Here is a 23366-nt window from a genome sequence, read left to right as displayed (position 1 = left end):
CCTACTATGAACATAAAGGATGTTCAACATGCATTTTCAACATCAAAAGCTTGGGCTGCTCCATCATAATTGCTTTCCCTTTATGAGTGGAGTGCACTGTGAATAATGAAATCCCACTGGTAACAGCAGGGACTAGTATGTGTGTGTGTGTGTGTGTGTGTGTGTATGTCGCTTATACATGCACACAAATCTGTACACTTCCACTATATATACACCCCCATCCCCACAATATACTCAAACAAGCCACATTCACAGCATGGTGCATGTGTACACACTTGCATATTAATGCCACATTCTGCAACTCCTTTACTCTCATTATGCTTATCTACTGTAACTACAATTCCCTTTACACAACAATACATTTGTACAGAAGAAAATTTGAAAACATGTTTTCACTTTGTCATTATGAGTTAGTGTGTGTAAGAATTTTGCAAAGGTTCAGAAGAAGTCAGTGAACATTTTCATTTCAAAACGTCATTTTGTCCACATGAGTGTTTTTGCTCTTTATCAGTTTTAATCCCCATTCATAGCTAAACACCTGAAAATGCATATCACATGACATAAATGTGTGCGCTGGACACAGGAATTGTCTTGGATTACTTGAAAATAGTTTGTTTCCTATACATGTAAAAAGTTGTATCATTGAAAAATATCTGTAGCAGAGTTGATGCATTCAGGCGGAGTGAGACTGACTTGGCCTGTCGAGGATGTTCCACCCTGAAAAGCTCTCTGATCCTATGTGTTTGATTGTTGTCCATCTGAATCTTGTCCAAAGCCTTTTGATACATTTGGCTGAGTCCTACATCGGGAACAGCTAAAAAATATATTTAAATTTGTAGATATGGGCACTGGTAAAAATGAGCTAAACACAGCAAAGCCGCAGGTGAGACTTTAAGTATGTTTTTTTTTCTTGAGGAAATTAAAATGATTATGCCACATTGTAAATAACAATAACATGGACATAAAGTAATTTGAAGCCAGGTCAGTCACCAGAACAACCACCGAAACAAGAAAACAAAACCCATATGATGTGAGTCACTGTAGCTTGTGTGTTTAATCTTGGGTGATGGGTCAGGTCTGGTACAGAGCTTTGCGGGTGCAAGTTTGCAAAAATGGACCTCACAGGTCTCTGGCTGAAACTGACTGTAGACTGATCTCTAAACAAACTGACCCAGTACATGTCTGCATTTATCCTGAGTAAGACCTTTCTCCATGAAGTCTTACAGCCATAAATGCCTGAGCTGTGACAGAGCCTGCACCATGTTGCCAGATGAGGACGTTTTGATGTGAATTCTTTGTGGTGATGGTCATAAAAATGTCTCTTGACCATTACCCAGCAAACATTTCTGTCTTCACCAGTGGTCACCAACCTTTTCAAGCTCAAGATCACTTTTTGATTCCAAATGTAAGCCGAGATCTACCAAACTTGATATTTTTGCAATTTCTGTTAAATGCTCAATTTACGAGCATAAATATACACAAAGAAAGGCAGTTATGCAACATTATCTATTCAATGCACAATATTCACATTAATATCAATTCATATTTGCAGCATCTGTTCAATGCACAATATTTAGCTTCTCAGTTCAACAATATGTTCTGCAGAGGAGCTACTACTGCAGATGTTTACAGTTCAGCTTGCTCTAATTAGCTTTTACGTGCTAAGGATTAGCTTTTACTTGCAAAGGATTTCCAACCTTAGCTTTAACTTGCTGTGTACTCATACATCAGAGGTGAAATATGTTACTTTTATCATTTTCTTGAGGAATGGAAAATCAACCATAAACTGCTGTTCCACTACAGTTTATATTAAAAATGCTTTTGACTGAAATAACAGTATTGTACAACAATGTGTCAATGTCTGTGAAATGCAGACTAAGAGCCCTGAACCTCAGCATCCTGTGTTGAAAAATCAATGCCACAAACCATGTTAGATATTTAACCTTTAAACCCTCATCATGATGCTCCCTCTCTTTGTGTCACACACACACACACACACACACACACACACACACACACACACACACAGAGTAAATTAATGTCAACCCTTGTCGACCGGCCCTGAGTGCATTGTGCTCATGTGCTCTACCCCACCATAATATCAGGGAGCATGTCAGGTCTGGGGCTTAAGAGACTGAGAATAATCCTCCTTTAACCTTTTGATAGAAATGACAGAGGAAGACAACATGGTGCAGCAAGGTAGAGAGGAGGAGGGGGAGGGAAACACTGAACCAGAGATTGAGGACAAAATGACTTTTTCATTCAGGGCTAACTCTTTTCAAATTCATGATCACATAAGATTTTTTTTGAAATATAGAGCATTTTCAAATACCAAGCCTGGAGTTAACAATAGTAGCATTTTTTGTATTATGGGAAATATACGTAGCATTTTAAGAGACACTTTGTCTCAACAGGATCAAATTAAAAGCAGCAGCTTAGCAGCTAGGGGACTTAAGTGCAGTTTGCATCTCTACAAGATGCATTCAGTCACAGTCCTAAGAACTGTATGAACCCAGGTACTAACCCTCCAAAAGGCCTTTGAAGAAGTGACAACTGGCCAAAATGTTCTTACTCCTCACAAAGATAGTGCAAGAGCACACACACGTAAAAAAGACACAACATGGCAATTCTTAAAGGTTCATTGTGTAATGTTTAGGTCAACGGTATCCAATGGCTGAAATTGAATATGAAACGATCCTAGTGATGTTTTCACTAGTGTGTAATCATCTAAATTATACAAATTGTTTCCTTTACAATAGAAGGGCTCCTCTCTACGGAGGCTGCCATGTTTTTTCCATTAGTCCAAACTGGACAAACACCTTTTGAGTTTTATGACAACTAAAGGTTTCCACAGGTTCTCTTTCATGTTTTGAAGGGGAGGGTGAGGTGACAGGTGTTCAGCTGCAACATGCAACTTCACCACCAGATTTCACTAAATTCTACACACTGTACCGTCGTGACTGTCCGTCTTTCACAGTTGGTCTATGGTGAAGAAACTAAGCCATAGACTGTGACAAGCTCAGGCTGTCATGCTTGCTACAGCTGATAAAAGCTGAACCCTGAGAAACAGCAAACATAAATCAGTCAGTCTGGATATAAATCCCTCACAAGAACACATCATGAAATGGCTGACGGATGTGGCAGTTATATGAGGATGCAGGCGTATATATGCATGTGTGTATCTACAAACATAGGCCACACACACAGTTTGAGGTCAGTTGAGGACAGCGTATCCTCAGGGCATGCTTCTTCCCCTATTTGATGCATCTTACATAAATAATGCACTAAGAAAGGAAGTTGAGGCTAAATGATCCAGACTTAATATATACACTTTATGTGCACTAGAGAAACTGCCTGTGTATGTTTTTCATTTGACTGCGTGTCTCAGAAGTGACAGTATGTGACAGTTATGTGCAGTGTGAAACAATGCAAACCTCACTATCTAATCTTAACAGGACTCACACTAAGAAGAAGCATCACCATTTGCCAGCTTTTAGACTTCTGGTGACTCGCTCATAAATATATATGTTGTCTCTGAAGTTAGAGACAGAGTTTATGAAGAAATAAATTATACAGTATTATAATTTAGACAGCAAGTCAGGCTCATTTACAACTAAAGAGAGTCAGGGGTTGAAGAGGCGTCTTTCACTGTGGTTGCTACACCATTATTTGTGTTTGTGTATTACTTTGTTTGTGTATGGATTGCCACGACAGGTATTCATGGATCCCAGGGGATTCATTCTCATGACTTTTTATATATATAAAATATATCGAAATCAAAAAGGTGGACTGGAATCAACGGTACAAAAATCCATGGTCCACAGAGGATCAGTCATTATACCATTGTTGTTCTGCTGACATTTTGCAGCGTAGCACAATGAGGTTCTATCAGTTATAGGATGTACATCGATTTGGATACAAAGACTAAATAAAGGTCCCTGCACTCAGGTGCTGCTACAGTTTAAAACCTTATCAACTGGTATCTGATTGTTTGGTCCACACCAGAGTTTAATTGACAGTTTCCACGCCCAAAGTGAACTTAATGAGCAATCACATATGAAGAGCTCAGCAGGATATCCTTTGGTCAGACACATTCACAACAACAGAAAAATCTCAGGTTAGGCGTGGCGCAGCAGGTAGGAGGCAGGACACAATGTATTGTGGAGATCGTGTGAATTTCTTTCCAGCACATGTACACTTGTGTCTGCCCTTATATCAACTTTCCAAGTTGTAATCTTGGTCTATATCTTCTATGTGTAAGGCCCCTCTTTTCATTTCTGTCAGTTTTGCAACTGTCCATGTTAAAAACATCATGGACGCAGCCACTCGCTTGCTGTAAATCATCGGGATAATCTCCTGCTGTGTTCTAACACGGGCTCACTCGGACATCAGCTTTTACTCGGGGGCTGGCAGGAGAGGTAGATATAGAGTTCAGCCTAGATCTGAAATGTGGGGTTGGAAAATACATTTGCCAGAGAGACTGGTGGTGTGTACCTTGTTTAATGTCAGTTATGGGTTGGAGTTAGTGTTGGTATTTAAAGCACTACATTTCACTGAACTTCAGTGAATGAAAGGGAAAAAAAATTAAAAAGACTTTTGTGAATAAGCTGAAAGTTGAATGAACCTGGAGTTATTCAACACTGTGCTGCTTCCAGAATACATCTTTTTTCAGAATCAAGGATTCCATCCTCACATTGCCTCAGTGATTGTGTGAGATGCTTTTGCTAAGAATATGTGCAGAATGTGTGAAGTCTCAAGGGGTCTGATGTTACATAGAGTGAAGCGATTCATACTTTTATCAACTATGCTTTTAAAAGAATAAATGCAGACTTCCGACAGCAGCAGGAGGGGGTTAGTGATGTTACTGGCCTCAATGTTTTTACATTATCTTGAAGAGCCATTGTAAGCATCCGTCTTACAGGTATTGATTGATCTAATTGTTCCGGTATGTTATCTGCAGAAGACATTGTGTGTAGTGACAAAACAGTCATTCTCAAGGACCAAAAGAAATGCAGTTTGTGCAAACTGTGTGCAGATGTCACATCATGAGTAGACCATGAATTTATGAACCAAATTTTGTGGGAATCAATATCTCAATAAAACGTTCAGGGAATCACTAAATTTATAAGGATCCATCGTCTGTGGACCAAGAATGCCTGTAGTAAATCCATCCATCCGTCCACCTGTCCGTGCATCCATCCATCCCAACTGTACTTTACCATCAAGCTGCATTGCCACTATGGCTAAAAACATAAACGTTCACACAGTGGAAATATCTACATCTAGACCTGGAAAATCCATCTGTGCTAGAAGAGCTCAGGAGATGAGGGAACCAATCATTCGGTACAAACAAACACACAGCATGGAGCAACAGAACAGAAAATTAAGCAACTGGGGACACCAGGAGCAAGACAAGATGAAGCAGTCACATTCATCAGAAACATTTAGATATGGGACCCATTAGGGGATCCAACATTAATGCTGTGTAGATGCAGTGTTAGCAGAAGAGGAACCAAAGAAAAAAAAACCTGAACCAGGAGTGCACAAGCACTCAAGGTGGTTAGCCCTAGTGCTAATTTTATAGTCACACCAGACAAACAGCCTGACACTACACAAGCCACTTTTGATGTGTTACAGGGAAACAGCATATGGCTCCTATGCAATTAGCTAAATTGATTGTATCATTGTTGATAATGGGTTTATATTGACATAACTGCCAATAGTGGTGCATCTAAAGCCATTCCACCTACCATCTGTTGACATGTCAATAGCACTAGTGGGAGATATTGTCAGTGTCACAAAATCACAATATGTCCAACTCAGAGGTAATGAATCAGTGGGTGATGGAAAGGTTTGTCTCTGGCTACTTCTTTGTTTCTGTCAGTCACTGGAGAGTTTTTATCCTAGACTGTGGACTTTCTGTTTGAGAGCAAGACTTACTGATGTCATGTTCAGATTTTGTGATGCACTCAAATATACCCTGTTTTTTGCTTGTGCTGTGCGCTTGCACTCAGAAATTTTGTTTCTTGGACAGATTTCCTGCGCTCCAGCTTCAGCTCTTCTCCTCACACGCACGCTGCATCTGTGCATTTCTCCTCTGCACTTTGATTTTGAGGCGTACTGATGACTAATTAAATAGTCTAGCCCTCGTTGTTTCGCTATACTTTTTTAAAAGGCTTCTTGTCAGTCTGCTTGAAGGAAACATTGACACTTTTGTAGACCAGGAGACCAGCAGATTGCTGGTCAACATGGAGCAGCAAAATCAAAGAGCAGAGAAATCTGAGAACAGGTGTAGGCATGTAGAGAAGTGATGAGATAGAGCACAAGCAGACCAAATCTGTGCAGAAGCAGGGTCTATTTAAAGGTACAGTGTGAAGAATCTAGTGTTGAAATTGCATGTTGCAGCAGAACACCCCTAACCTCACCCTCTCCTTCCAAACATGAAAAAGAACCTGTGGTAGCTTCAGTTGTCATAAAAACTCAAAAGGTGTTTAATTTGTTCAGTCTGGACTAATGTAAAAAACATGGCAGCCTCCATAGAGAGGACCCCTCCATGTAAATATAAAGTATTTAAATATAAAGGGCCTTTTCTGGAATAAGGAAAACTACAATTCATACAATTTAGATTAAATGAATTAGTGAAAACATCATGAGAATTATTTTACACTAAATTATCTGCAATAGTTCCCTTTCGCCTAAATCTTACACACACACGCCTTACAAAATCTGAATGTGAAATCAATAATTCCTGCTCTCAAAGTGAAATACTGTACTCTTGAATAAAGATAGAACAAACATTGCGAAATCAGTCCTTCACTGGGTCCAGAATCTCTCCTCACCCTTTCCTCTCCTTGTAAAGTGGTTCAAAGCCGAGCTGCTTGCAGCGTTGACTCGACTTGTTTTCATGTTTTCCATGGAGACCGAATCAAAGTGCTGCCACTTAAACGTGGGGAAAATTCATTTTCTAATCCTTGTGCACAAATTTGACCCGATACCATCTGCAGTCCTCAGAGATCAAAGGTTGATCCTGCATCGATGAATTATACATGGTCAGACATGTGGCGTGTCAGGGGTTATTCATGTATGTAAGCAATGGAGATCCACTGGGTTAGCACTGGCATCCCGAATGCAAAGCTCTGCAGCATTTGCAGTTCAGCATGTTAACGCTGAGATTTCATCAGTTGAGCTTGTTTAACTTCAGTCACCCTGAAGATGATAAAACACTGCCTTATACATAGATTGCATTGAATCTATTTGTAAATGTGTAATTATTAAACTCAAAGGAAAGTGTTGCATGTCATTCAATAAAAGAAAAATACAACACAGGCAACAAGGTTGAAATTATTTTCAGCATTCATTTCATGTTTTCTTTTAACCAAAATGTTTTATTTTGCTCATGCCTCAGAAATGTGAAGGTTTTCTTCTTTTCTCTTTTACAGCAGTTGAATATCTTTGGGTGTGTATTGCTATGAACAAAGAAACATTTGAAAACGTCACTGGAAGTTTTGGGAAACAGTGATGAGCATTCTTTCATTATTGTTTCACATTTAATAGACCATCTATTCCATCTACTCTATTAGGTGCTAATGGAAATAACCATTAGTAGCAATCCTACTTTTGATCCACCCCTGGTTAAAGGCATCTAGTTACAATATCTCATAGATGTTAAGTCCTGACTAATGTACGCTCTGATTCAGATAAACTGTACTGAAATCCTCAACTTGCAGATACTTGGAGTAGACTTTTATGCAACACTCAAAAAGCAAGAGGATGAGAATGAGATGCCTTTAAATGGATTAACAGCTTCAAAATATATTACATTTTTGTATTTGTTTTCTATATATAATCAAATTAAAACCTTGAAGCAAGATTTATTGATCTAAATAATATATAATGAAACTCTTCCCTCCAATCATTTTCCCTTAAAACCATCTGAGACCCAGATGCCAGGAAGAAGAACCAAGAATGAGTAACAGGCTAGAAAAAGATGCCACCTGCTTTGTGTAAGGAAATCCATCTGACATGTATATAAATCCATTTACACACTGCAGGATTAATTTGTTTTGAGCAATACATGTGAGCGTCACCTGCACAAGAGGAGGAAGAGGAAATGCTGGCACTTTTCCTCAGTGCAGGGCTTTCTCCTACAAAATACTGTGCTTGGGAATGAAAGTATTGACCATGAAGCATTTTCACCTGAGGCCTCTCTAAAAGATTTAAGCACTGGATGCTGCACATAATGAGAATTGCATGGTATTCACACACATACCAACAAACACACTTGGCGCAGGCAGTAAATCTGCATGGCCCAGAGCGAAGCCTGCGGAAGCCGCCCAGGGCCAACCTTTACCCGCTGCACGCTGCTGTTGCTCTGACGAGATTAAAGCGTCTCGTATGTGCAAAAGGCCCCAAAAAATGCAGAATCTAATATAGCTCGGTAGCTCAAAGGCTACGCACGCTAGAAGCTATGGAAGCTACGCCAAATGTGTGGGCATGTGTTTTCAAGTAAGTGTTGTGTGTGAGCATATCGGAGTGTGTGTGGGCGAGAGAGAGGTGGAGGAAAAGAGCAAGAGAGAGCTGTGATAAAGAGAGGTAGAGGCAGAGGGAGGGATCTGACAGCACAGTTTAAACAGAGGCTCACACGCTGTGCCCCCGGTGGGCAAGAGGAGTCTCTGTGAGCATGCATGGGTCTGTGTGTGCGTGTGTGTGTGTGTGTGTGTGTAAAGCTTGAGTGGTGTTCTTTTTCTGTGTGTCAGCTCCATAGGGGAAAGCCACATGCTAACTCCTCATGCACTGACCACTGTCACGCTTTATTTATGTGTGTGTTTGTGCTACGTATGTGCAATTCAGCTTTTCTGCTCATCGTCATCCTACACGACAACACAGGACATCTGAATGAGCAGTGTTCAGTATGAAAAGAGGCAGGCGTGATGAAATGGAAAGCACAGGGTCCTGCAGATAAATTGATTTCATTTTTCATCAAACAAGATGATGTTAACTTCTCCAAGAATATGTTTCTGCCTTTTATTTCCTTCAGGTTGAAGCGATATGTTAGATTCACGTCTTCAGACGTTTTATCATCCAGTTTCCAATGTGACAGAACCGTCAGGATAAAATGAACCTGGGGGCTCATCCATCATAACTGATGACAAGAAAGTATCTGGTCTGTTTGCTGACAACAGCCCATTTTTCACGACAGCACACTTCATTTTGTAGAAATCCAGAACATTAAATTTTTCAGCGTTTTCCAACCCCCGCCCCCCCCCCCTCCAAAAGCAATCTTTCTAATGCATCAGAGGAACAACACAGAAATGTATTTGCCCCTTTAAGCTCTTCCTACATTCATAAAAATACATGAAAAGTGTCAGCATATTCTTAACAGCTGTTCCTGTTGTATAAACATGGCACATTTCAGCACTATGTCAAAATACAACAAATGACGACCTTCTGCATGAGCACCCGGCTCTCTTGAGCGACTACAACTTGTAATTTGATTGGATAGAAATTCAATCCGAAAAGCTGACGGACACTCAAAGGACGGCCTTTGATTTTAATTTCGGCCGGATTGCTTCCGTAGAGATGCTTCCCTCCCCCTGCTCTCGTCATCTACGACAACGCAAATCTTGCTGAAGTAGTCAGATTGGGATTGATACAAGTGCTGGTGAAGGATGATCGCGGGGGGTGTGCGTAAAGACTAGTGGGAGAGTGCGATGATGGCGAACGGAGGGGGGGGGAGGGGGAGGAATGAGCAATTGAAGAGGGTGTTTGTATGGAACAAATGGGGGGTTGTGTGTGATGTGCATGTATGTGAGTGTATATGAGTGCTTGTATGCGTGGTGGGGGTTGGGTTGTGTTTAACAGAGGGGGGGTGTTTGGATGATCAGTGGAAATGGTTAGTGGGTGCGTGGGAGATAAATGGGCAGGGAGGCGTTATTGATGATAATTAATAGAAGACGAAGGCGATTTATGACCAGTCGGTCTCCATTTAGAAACACTCTGAAGGTCGATGTCAGCACCGCTTCTCCTCGGACCTGTGAAGCATCTTCGCAGGTGAGACGGAGGGCAGTGACAGGGTTTTCTTGATAAAATAAATGAGCCTTTTTAGTGTTGTTTTTTTCTCAGTGCAGTCGTCCTGACAGCTGAGGATTTCATGGACACACTGAACACTTGCAAGGTCACTTGGGTGCAAAGCACAGCGATCCCCTCACACATGTTCACCTGGTAGGTGTCCGGTACAAGCACAGTCTGATCCGCTGCCCACTGAGCAGCTTCATTGCTGTTCAGTCCAGTTGGTAATTATAGACCTCGCTCAATAAGGAGCCCCAGTGGAGGTAATGTGGAGGAGCCCAGCACTGCTTTTTCACCTTCAACAGCCACATTCATGTCCTGACCTGGAATCTTACTGGCAACTATAACAATCTGTACAGGTATGGCTGTGGTACCAAGATAAACCAGAAGGTTCGGAGTGTTGTGGCTCAGGGTGTATAGTGGATCGTCCACTAACCAGAAGGTTTGTGGTTTGATTCTGTCTCCAGTATGCGTTCCAATTTCCAGCAAATTGAGCCCCTGACAGCAAGAGAATGAATGTGTGACAGAGAAAGAACTGCACGTGGATCTGCATGAATGAGACTTGTACTGTAAAGAGCTTTGAGTGGGTAGTATGACAAAAGAAACATAAATATAGACTTGTAACTATTTCAATTTGAAGTATTTTAAGCTAGTGATGTGTGTTGAATACAGTATTTCTTCTTTACAGATATGAACACTTGATAGACCTCCTCCCCATCTCAACACACTGAGCTGAACAAAGATGGAAACCCTCTAATGTGTTTGTCACAACCCACTGATTTTAATGTGTTTGAAATCAATACGTTGTGTAGGAATTTATGTGTGAATGCATTAGAAGTGTTTATAGTGGTTATGAACAGCTGCACGTTAGCGCTGCAACAGTGGATCCATTCATTGATTTGTGAATCAACATAAAATGAAATAGCAACTGCTTCGATTGATTCATTGTCTAAAACCTGTTCTCTGGTTCCAGCTTGAATATTTTCACATCCTTGACAATACTTTGAATCTCATTGAACAAGATATTTACAGACGTGACCTTTGACTTTTCACTATTTTCTGACATTATCTAAAAAAAACTATTGACAGATTAATTGAGGATGATAATAATTGCTGGTTACTGGCCTGCTGCATTAATTGCAGGATGAAAAGACAGCTGTCACACAGACAGGGAAGTGTACGAGATGATAGTCGCTTAAATGGAGTTGAAGATACACACTTTCCTTTCTCTCCTCGAGATGTCATTGGACTGTGCTCGGTAATGGAGAGGAATGAGAGCTTCTTTGTTCAAACATTTTATTCTTTATTATTGCCGCACATCTGGCCAGTTGCTGCATGAAACAGGCGTTATTGTGGAAAGTTTCATTTTATTGAAATAGTTGAACACACAAATTCCTTACCACCTGAAGACTCCTTTTCTGTTTGCCACATAAGTCCCTCTTAGAATATGTGAAAATATTTCAACACAGATTCAGAAGTTTGCTGTGAGATAAAGTAAATTGACTCACTGTGTGTCTGCTGGCACTAAATGTCCAGACCTCTGTTACTTTGACCTCATTGCATAATGATTTGGATTCTTCTTCTTCACATTTTGTTCTGTGTTCAGAGAAAAACCTTTTTTCATGCAATGCTTTCATATGACACAATGGAGACTTCTGAGTGGTGCAATGTGGACGGTTGTGACAGGAGCAGACAGACAGCAGACAGGAATTTTCTCGGTTTCCATTCACAAAATTTTGATGTTGAGTGATATTCTAATGACATTGAAGTTATTCAGTGAGGCTGCCTCTAATTATATATATATAAAGTCATGGAGAAATTGTGGCTTTAAGATCTGGCACATGAAATCAAGGCAAAAATGCTTCTGCTATGGAAAGTGAAGCGTGACTGTGTTTGTGCTTTTCCTATCAGCATGTACAGTTTCACAGCCAGGTTCAGTGTGTTTTCTGTGCGTGCATGTGATCCATGTGCTCGAGCGGCGTCACTGTAATTGAGATCTTTTAGCCACGAATGGCATTTTATGAGGGTGCGGGGGTTGGGGGGTGTGCAATCTCCCTGATTGTCACAATCTTGTCACAAACTTGGCAGTAAATGAATATGTGCCACCTGATCCACATCGTAACACCTGTCACTGCCGTCGCCGGGCGTCAGACACCAGTTTCACTCATCTTCAGTTGTGCATGATCACTCAGAGGAGGATATTAAGGTTGAATTAAATGTGTGGAGCTGTCAGACTGGGGGAGACCATACATAAAGCTCATTGACTGGGGTGTGGCAGACTGCACTGATGATTTCTGTGTGTGTGTGTGTGTGTGTGTGTGTGTGTACAATGATGCATGCATCCACGGTCAGCGGTTTGCTCTCCAAACTCCCCTGTCCCCATACATATAAATCTTCAGGCGTGGCAGGATGACAGAGAAAGACTCTGTTGGCTGTGAAAAAGATGGCCTTTCATGAATATATATGGAAAGAGCGTGCCTGTGTCTTTGCCAACTCACCATCACAAGTCTGCTCTTGCTGACATGATTGAGGAGTGGGTGCTTATGTGACGCTGGTGGTGGCCCATCTGCGGTGGATTGGCACACACGTAGAAAGACAAACGTGAAGCGATACACACTCGACATGCATAAATTGCAGACGGCTTGCGTGCATGAGGAGACAACGGAGGCAGAAGCTTAAACACGAGAGAGATCGGGCTCGAGTCACACACTCAGCGGTTCTCACACACCCACACTTGCGATCACACTCGCATTACAGCTGCTGTCTGGCAGCATGGGCATCATCCATCTTCCACCAGATCAGGGAGAGTGACAGATTGCTCTGCTGATCGAAGAGGGCCGCCGCTCCCAGTTAGCCGATCACAGCAGGAGAGGATCGAGCCAAATAGCTGGCCCCTGACCACAACACACACCCTGCACCCAGGTTCAACCCCCCTGTCCTTTACATCCAAAGCAGCATCTGGGGTCAAGTGCCGGGGAACTTAGGAGTCTGCTTTTCAGCAGCCGGTGCTTGAAAATGCTGTAGTGAGTTTATAGCCCAAATTTTGAAATCACTGAGATTTCTCCTTCCCCCTCAGTACAATAGAACAACTGTTGATATTTGAAAACAAATACACCGCTCCCTTCACTGACGCACCTCTGTCCAGAGGCAACTCCAGTTGGTCGATGGAAACGCCGGTCTCCGCCCTCTTGTTATTTGGTTTATCGTCTTGGGTGAGCTGTGGTGTGTCAGCACTTAGCATTCATTCTGAAACAGTAGTGTCTGTGGACGTTATCTGACGCCGTTTATCCAGGGCGTTGTCACATACCTCCACAGAAGAAGGGAGAGGAATTATCAAACCAAAAAAACCTTGAAAACACAGATGCAGGCAAATAAATATAAGAAATTGATGGTGATGATATATGGATAACAGCACATTTTTAAAGTTCTTGTTCTTTCTTGGAGACAGGATTGTTCACACAGAGAAAAATGTGTTATCTCTCCATCCACAGAAAATACAGCTTCACACTGATCGGCCACATTAAAAGCAGCTTCTGGTGTCAGTGTTGTGGTGGATCCATGCATGTATTCACTCTTTCATCCTCTGCACCTCCACACTCAATCAATCAGCCCATCTTCCTGTTTTGAGCCCCGAGCAGTTTACTTGTATCGAGTGGATTCTCTAACTATTCACCTCTTCTTCTCCTCCTCCCTCTTAACTTCCCTTCTTCTCATCGTTTTCATTTCAAATCAATCTTTCCATTATTTCCATCCAATTTTGGTCTTTTTCATTTTGCCGTGATCTCCTCATTCTTCTTTCTTTCATATTGCTCGCCTATTTCCCACGATTGATTCCCTCTTTACCATCTCTTTCCTCCCCTCTTCCTGCCACCTCTCGTCTCTCCATTCCTCTACCCACCCTCTTTTGTATCTACTATTCTCTTTTGTAGCTCTTCTATCTTTCTGTGTGCTGGCTCTTTATAATGGCTTTCATCATTATCAATCAAATGATAATCACCCCATCCCTCATTCACTACTTTAACCATTTTTACAGCACAGTGATAGTTTCTCACTTCTCCATCACCTTCCTTTTCTCTTTTCCCTCCATCCCACTGCTGCAAAGCCATCATCATCATCATCAGACTCCTCCTCATCTATCACTCCGAGCAGCCATCTTTCCTGCGTCATCTCTCCATCTTTGCTCTTTGATGCAGTGCACTCCTTCAACCATCGTTCCTCTCTTACTTCAACCCTTCACCTCCCAGCCATCATCACCATCACCCACTCCCCCACTCTTTCGCTTCGCCCCTTGGGGAAGACGCTGCTTTCAGGTCGCCACGGCAACAACTCAAACACTGTTGCCGTGGCAGCCCTATCAGCTAATTGAGGCAATTATAACCATAAGCAGCAGCTGCTGTTCCATTCCATCCCCTCCCCCTCCTCCCTGGTTCCTCCTCTCTCTCCATCCCCTTCCCCCTCCACTTCCCATCCCTCCATCTTCATCTCCTTCTTCTTCCACCCTCCCCCACTCTGCCTTGGCTCTCCTGTTCGCCCAGCTCATCTTCTAACCTCCATCAACATTTTCCTCTTCCACCTATTCTTTTTGAACTCCCTCTCTATTCTCCATCCTCTCTTTCTATCACTCTCTTTTCATTTTCACCTTTCAGAAACCAGTCTTCATATCCAGTCATGTAACCTCCAGGAAACATCAGTGTGAGCTAATAGGGAATCGACACAAGGTGTTGCTCAACGACTCAGCTCAAGCTGTCACTGTTGGTTTATGGCTGTTAAATGAATTCTGCAAACGTTTTCCTCAGGATCAATGCTTCAGTGATAGTGTGTTTGTGGAGTTTCACTCTGGCTTCCACACTGGGTGACAGGTGATGGAGTTTCAGACTGATAGAAAATCCTTTTTATGCCTGTGATTTTTCATGCATGAAGAATTACAAACAGGTATGGAGAGTCTGTGCTCATGATCTATACCAGAGCTGATCCACAATGCTTATCACATGGAGATCAGCTCCTAAAGGAACATGCATACACACTGTCATGTGCAAATACACCTACATGGCTGTTTAAAGCTTAATGGATGTCACTGGTCACTCAGTGTGCCTGATGGCCAGAAAGGCTCTGTTGGGTGGTGTGGATGCCAGCAGTTAGTGTTAATATAAATAGGTAACTCAATAGGTTCTCCCTCTCACCTCAGGAAATTGTGATACACAGTGACCTGGCTGACTTTTTCAAACCAATCCAGAGTTGTGTTAGTGTGACTTCAGGACACAGGTGCAAAATGTGTGATATTTTGTCCCATGCAAGCCAAAAAAACTAGATTTTGAAATGTGTTTTTCAATATATACAATTTTATTTGTGTAGCCCATATTCACAAATCACAATTTGTCTCATAGGGCTTTAACAAGGTGTGGCATCCTCTGCCCTTAACCCTCAACCTAACCTACTCTACCGAGTAAGGAAAAACTACCCAAAAAAACCCCTTTAAACCGTGACGTTTACCTGAGTAAAGCCAGTTTAGATAATTCAATCCATTACATGCTCAAAACAAGTATAGTATGAGCTGGATTATTATTTATATTGAATTTCCCGATAAAAAACTCCATCTTTTTGGAGTGCATCACAATATTCAAGTCCATTTATCATCAGTTCATCTACTTTCACCCGTTCCTCCTCTTATTCACTGAGGAAGCACTTCAGGTGCCCCCCCCCCCACCCACCAGGGACCAGAGAAATTGGGGTGGGGGGTGGTGTGTGTGTGTGTGCAGAGTAAAGGGTGGGGTACTGCACATCAGCACAGATGCACACACAAATTAAACAGTCTACATTCAAATGTGGGCACATGGATGCGTACACACACACACTTACACACACTTACACACACACACACACACACACACACACACACACACACACACACACACACACACACTGCCTCTCTCTGTGTCTCACAGAGAATTCCCTGGTGTGTGATGGCTGTGTAGCGTGTGATTCAGTGTGATTGCTGAGGGGCGACTACTGGGCCCTCGGCTGAGAGGAAGAGCTTTGACACTTTAAAGATGTTTTATGTTCTAAGGATATTTGCCTATGCAAATTAGGTTTATTAAAATAAGCTGTCTCACATCCCAATGTGGGGCGCTTGTAATAAATATCGGTCAGTGTTGTGTAACTGAATGAATGTGATGCATGCTCGAAAAAAGCCCTGGAAAAATCCACACCATTGCAAAAAAACAAATGTCTGCATATTCACATTAAGACAGACTGACTTTGCAGATAAACACAGTTTTGTAATCTTAGAAAACAAAATACATATATTCAGTCTATATTTTTAAATTATAGTAAAACATTCTTTTTGCCTTTGTGCTCAGTTTTTTCACACCAAACTGTTTTTTGCTTTTTCTGCTTCATCTTCACTCCCAGGATTAAAGTGCTCTATTAAAAGTCATCCTCTTGATTGCATTCCTATTTAACCAGGCTGATGATTTACATGTTTCTCTAGATTTCCATCTATATGTGTGCTTGCGTGCGTGTACAAGATCACAAGGCATCACTGAAAACATTCAAAGAACTCAAAAGGGCAGAAAAATCATGTGTTCTCTGAGCTTGTTTGTGAAACTACTGTTTCTATAAAATCAAAAAGAAAGTTGTGGGTGGAAGAACATGAGGCACGCATGTTTGTGTTGTTTGCACATAATTGTTCTATTAATTAATATATGCATATTCATTCTGATGCCCAAATGTGTGTGCATGTCTTTGTGTGCCACTGCATATGTTTCAGTTTGTGTTTTTCTGTGCACGCAGCAGAATAAGGGAACTCTGATGCGTGAGCAAATGTATGCCAAACTTCTCATGTTAAGGAGCTGCTTGCATACACACTCAAGTGACTCTCCAGGCCAATTACTGGGTTCCTGCGATGCGTGTTGAGAGGGGTACCCATGCCAGCGTGTGGTAAATACATTGGCATGCCACACAAATGGACGGCTAAATGTGCAGCGCTCTCTCTCTGAGGGTTGAGTGCCACAGGGGAGCTTTAAAAAGCTCAGGGAGGAAGTGTCACATCAACAGGGATTCTCTTCTGTGAAGGGCGCTTGGCTAAAATGAATAAAGGAAAAAAAATATCAAACATAAATGTGAAGTCAAAGGGAAAAATCTAGTGTCAACACGCAAGGGTAAAAGAAACACTCGATTTCTTATGTAATTTAGACGTAATTCACATGCTGTAAATTCTGAAGTGGCTTTATCCGCAGTAACACTGAGCGTGATTGACAACGCTCACAAAAACCAAATGTGCATTCTTGTTTGAACATTAAAGAATGTCTGTTAGGGAAAATCAGCAGGAGACATTCGAGTAACTGAGATTGATGGAGCTGGAAATCTCAGTAGGAGTGGTGTGCATGTGTGCGAAGCGTGACAGGGTGGGTAATGTGTGTTTGAAAGTGGAAAGAGAGAGACAGAGACAGGGGGAAGTGTTCGTATGAGTGGCTCCTGATCAGCAGTGGTCTTATCTACCTTGCACAGATGTATTTCTCTGCCTCTCTCTGTGTCTCGATTCAAGCCGCTGTCCGTGCGTGAGAGGGTGCGTGCATATGCATGTGCATGAGCCGAGCTTATATCTTTGGCCTCTCAGCTGGAAGGCACCCTATCACACGCAGAACACAATGTGGGAGAAAACGGCATATCGACTGCCTGTAGCATTTTACCCTTACGCTAGGATGATCTGAATTCAGCCAGATGTTACGGTAAAGGAGGTGCACAGAATATGATATCACGACTTACTGTGCAAACACGCTGAGCTCCAGAAGAGATGCCCACAATGGTGAACAGTGAAATGAACAGTTACATGTTGGAGGGACTTGTGTTTTCTAGAAAGACTTTCTGGTTCTTTATCATATGACTTGACATCAAAATCTCTTCTTTTAGCAGATGATCCAAGCAAGTTTGTTGCTGTGTGAGGAATTGCATTACTTTGGTGAAGATTCTCATCCTGGTCTGGTGAAGATTCTCATCCTGGTCTGGAATTGCACAAGTGCACATAGGTGACTGGACTTGTTTGCTTGTGTTTCTTGAAGACTTTTCTTCAGAACTAAAGACGGCACTTTGATGAGAGGTGAAATGTCTTTATGTAAATTAGATTTTGACATAAGCTGTTTTCAGACACACAGAATGTCCAGGCAATGGTTGACCTAGATCTATTCGATTCTCTGCTCAGACATGTTCATAGCAATGGGAACATCTCTGGAGTGTTCAGGCGACGGGAGAGCATGAGGCAGGGTGTAATGTACAAATTCATATTTGTATTCTCCTTGTTTTTTTCAGTTTTGCATCCATCGCATGTTGGAAACATCATCAGTCAACTAGCTTGTGATAAATTCTCCAGATAATCTCCTGCTGGTGGATGAGGATAGAAGAAGAGGAATCCTTAACTAACCATATATGCTTTCTACACAAAGGACTTTTAACCTGTATTCAACCCATCCATGAGAAGAGAACACACACACACACACACACACACACACACACACACACACACACACACTGCATGGAAGTCATTATAACACATCACTTGACGATTAACGACATTGGAAATAAATTGGGTGTGCATGTCCTATGACGAGGCAACTTATGGAGGTGAACATCTTCAACATATATTGTTTATATTTACAAAATGTATTCATAGGGACACAGTTACACACAAAGACACACACACACACACACCAGCAGTGTTACTCCTGGTCATGAATAAGTAATGAGGCATGTGATAATGCAGAGGGATGAGACCTTTGGAGCTCATGCAAAAAGGCCAGGGTCAGAGGGACTGTTATTTGATATTCAACCATGGCATTTTCTCTGCGTCGCACACACACACACACACACAGAGGCCATTTGCTAAATGATTAATGCTCAAGTCTCTACCTACAGTGGAAAGTGTGTATCGTAAAACAGGAGGAGAGCTTGACATTAAACTCCTTGCAAATATTCTGTCCCTGCAGAGGCTCTTTCGTGCCTCCTATCTGATTCATGTAAATTTGAATGGAGACCTTCACCAGTTAGAATTTTTATCACACACTGCCCATTTGTTTGTGAACTGAGCCCATTGACTGGTCTCACAACTCACCAGCAGCTCCAGCTCTTTATGATACACACTTGTTTTGTCTACGTATGTTTGTGAATGTGATTCATTGATGCTATCTTATTGTGAAAGTTAAAACATTGACATTGTCTTTCCCATGATTAAAGATTAGAGCCATGTTGAAGAACAAACATTTGGAGATTTTATCATAATATTTGAGAAATAAAGCCATAATTTTACAAGAATAGAGTTGTAAATAGGCAGAAACTCATAATATTATGATCATAAATGTGTCATATTATGAGAAAAAAGTTGTAATTTTGAAATAAGCAAGTAATAATGAGGGTTCAAGCCTCTGCAGTGGCCCGGGTCGTGTCACCCCCTCTCAGACTTTTCACACTTAGTCTTGCCCCTCCCAACCAAAAAAAAAATATACACAAAAAAACGTGGATAAAATATAGAGAGGAATGAATTACTTAGATTAACAATGTCAGCTCTGGTTGCTCCAGCTTACGCTTTAACGATGTCAAACATCTACATTTGTGTACAAAAGGAGCAGCTTCCTAAAACCTGTTTGTCCTCTGTGTCATCATCACTTTTCATGGTGCTCTGATGTCAAGTCAGTGAAGTGCTCACATCTCACTATTCTGTCACTGATCTACTTTGTGTATGTGCAAGTGTGTGTGTGTGTGTGTGTGTGTGTGTGTGTGTGTGTGTGTGTGTGGGGGGGGGGGGGGGGGGGGATTACACTTGCAGCTGAGCTAATACAGCATGAGCTGCCTGTGATGTGTCCAGACAAATGTTAGGCTGTCCCTTCATGCTCTCATCGTCTGTCTGTCAAAACACCTGAAACAACACATGACCACAGCAGCAGCTGCACTGTGGTCCTAACCCCCACAGCTCCTTGTGCATGTGGACACGACATGCACACATTCACATACACACACCTGCCAGTGGTGTCATTGCTAAAAGTGTAAAAGTCTATTGCTGCTTTTACAGCAGAGATCTGAGGAAACCGGCTTATATTCCCATCTGGCTATGCAAACCCCAGAGCGTCCACTGGCCGTGTCTTGTAGTAGAACAATGGGTGGAGAGTGTAACTTAAGCTTTGTTATGTACATGTTGAATTTGCTTTAAGATGCTTTGACTCTGCATTTCTGAGCTGGTTAGTTGATTCATTAGTTTAGTTTAATGCAGTTAGAGTTTCAGCGCTGAATTCCTCCAGATTCAAAAAGGGAACATGACACTGTTGTTCGTTGTGATGCACTGAGTGAATGGATTAAACAAGATTAGCTGGGGACCATCAGCATGATTATCACTAGTGTGTGTGTGTGTGTGATTTGGGAGTATCCCGGTTACAACTGGAGAAGCACACTGCCACAGTCACCCTAGATGGCTTCTCAATGCACACACACACCCAAGCTGCCTCTACCGCACTATATTTAGACCTGCCCTATCAGGCTGAGTAAGTTAAAAATAGCTCTGCTCCATGCTTTCCCACTGTGTGTGTCCTTTTTCCCTTTCTCTCTCTAACACACAAAATGACACTCCCAACCCTCTCTATCCCTGTCTACCTCTTCTCTCCACCAGCTTTTAATGTCAGCATTTTCCCCCCTTACACACACACACACACATCAGCCCCTCCCATATCCCTTCACATCTCCCTCCCTCATGTGCTGTCCACTGAGCATACAGTTTTAGGTTTGAGCGAGGGGAGAGAGGGGGGGAGAAATGGTGCAGGGGTGTTAGGTGAGGAATAGAAGTACGTAAAGGTTAAAATCTGTTTTACGCGTTATGCAGTGACGCAGGCAACAGAGTGCACCTGCTTAAAATGACATCAACGCAAGTGCTGACGGTCAAATGTGGGTTCATGCACATGACCCTGAGGAGGGCTGATGAGAGCTTCTTTAATGGCCGTTATTGGACCTGTAATTTTGAAGATATATAATGGAAGACTGAAGAGGAGATGAAAGTACAGTCATCTTTTTGACAACATGTGGACAGTCAAGGGTAACAATATGAAATCATTTCAAAAGCTGAAGTCTAAACACATTTTGGCAGCACGCAATCACACTCATCAGTGTGGGTGAGATACAGCGACTGTCCCATTAAGACCCCAAAAAGCATTTTGAAGTGGCAAAGTGTGAGACAGACATTGCCCAGACATCGCTCTCTCAAATAATCTCAAAAACTATTGTATGTGTTACTTTTCTTTGGCCAGTATCTCGGCTCCGAACCATAGTTGGGAGCTCACTGGTTGTTTGGTTCACTGTCAGGCTGGTAACCTGCCGTCCGGACCATTCCGTGAGGAGGGATTAGATTGTTTCTGTATTTAACACAGCCACTTTATTTCACTTTAACAGCAAGAGCAACACCCGCGTCACACTCTTTCTACCAAAGTGTCCACCCACTGGACCACCGTGCATCCCGTCCATCACTGAGTTACTATACATGTGAGGCAGTAAGATCTGAAGGTAAAACACTCTTCCTTCAGTGCAATAAAATTTCCTCAGTATGACTCCATCTTTCTGGTAAAGTCTTTTCCACTGTGCCCAGAAGGCTTCGGTGGTGGGGCTGCAGAGTGCTATGTCTGCATATGACAGCCGGGCTATCCCTTCATCCATCCACTTCTTCTCTGGTGCTATGTCAGGGTCAGACTCCTGATCAGCGCTCAGCTGTTCTTGAGTCCAACCAGCGAAAATAGGCTGGTGTTGGCGGGGATCACTCACCCTGTTGATGCTTGGATGTAGCAGGTCACAATTACAACTGTTATCACTGGAGGTGTCCTCTACCCCCACAAGAGGTTGCTCTGTCGAAGTCACCATGCCAACTTCAGCTGTGATGTCTGTCAGGTCACAGCTGAAGTTGCCATGGTAGGGGAACTGAGCCCGTCTCCTGTAAAAGGTGGCGGGGGGTGCTCTGTCCTTCCTCCAGGAGGACGCTCCCTGGTCCCAGTTACGTTGACGGGGACGGCCTTGTCGTATCGTACAGTGGTCCAACCTCCACTGTCTTCATTAAAATCACCCATTGTGTGATGGTTACTTGTTGATTTATTTTTGTGATTTCACAGCTGTTCGTGGAGAAGCCTTTGTTATTTATTAAATAATGCATTTAATAATTGAGCCAGCAGGCATTTAACTGGTTGTTTATTATTAGAGTTATCTGTGGCTAACCCATATATTACAACAGGGTTAAACTTTTGCATGCACATTATAATGAACCTTCATATTAAACTGTTTTTCGAAAGCGAGATCGCTACAGTGCATGTGAGCATCAAAGTTTATTTAGGTAAACTGATTGGGTCTGTCCTCACACACAGTGACAGAAGAGTTCAGAGTTTAGGTGCATGTCTGAAAGCAGCTGCTTCATCGCTCATCCATCACTGAGCAGAGTGGCTGCAGAGGAAGGTGTGACCTCGCTCACACAACAGTACATGCAGCCCTAGATTCAGATTTGTGACGTAAACTCCTGCAGCACAGGATTCTTGGCTACGAAAGACTGCAATGATACTCCAATACAGTGGCCTATACTTTCTATCATAATCACTGCAAAATAAATATTTTTTTTCTCATACATAATGGAACGAAGTAGTGTAACCGCGATGGATGATGCAGCCCACTGGGCCAGTTGCAACTCCTTTCTGTGGTCCAAGCTTAAAAACAGGTCTAAATCCCACCTCTGGAAACATATACTGTATATGAGTCGGAGCCATTAAGCCTTCATGTGCCACAGTTAAACCCAGAGTGCAGACATTTCAAAGGGTCACTCCATGTGTATCCCCCAGTGTGAAGGTTTGAGAATTCCTCCCAAATTTATTGCCCTTTCCAGACATGGAACCCAACACACTAATGTATCTGTTAAAGCAGTGACTGTTTCACATGGAAACATATGTTTCGATGTCCAGATGCCAGATTAATATTGATTTCGGTTCTGCAACACGAACAATTATCACAATACCACAAGGAAATGATGTATGATTGTACTCTTTAAATACCACAACTGAAATAATGCAGTGTGAACTCTGTAACCCTGCAGCAGCATCTGTTTATCTGACAGAGGAAGGGGTGCAGAAGGCATGACTTATATTTGCTCTAACAATCCATCCTGTTGGTCTTGTTGAGCTGATGTGTTTTTTATGAATGTGGCTCAGAGGTTAATGGCTACTCGTGCTGACATTGTCCTTCCACAGGAAAACAGTCAGTCTCTGTCACATCCTGAGTGGAAACTGGAGAGGAACTTG

Source organism: Paralichthys olivaceus, chromosome 6 (genome assembly GCF_024713975.1).
Source record: "Paralichthys olivaceus isolate ysfri-2021 chromosome 6, ASM2471397v2, whole genome shotgun sequence".
Classification (NCBI taxonomy): Eukaryota; Metazoa; Chordata; class Actinopteri; order Pleuronectiformes; family Paralichthyidae; genus Paralichthys; species Paralichthys olivaceus.
This window is presented reverse-complemented; position numbering follows the sequence as displayed.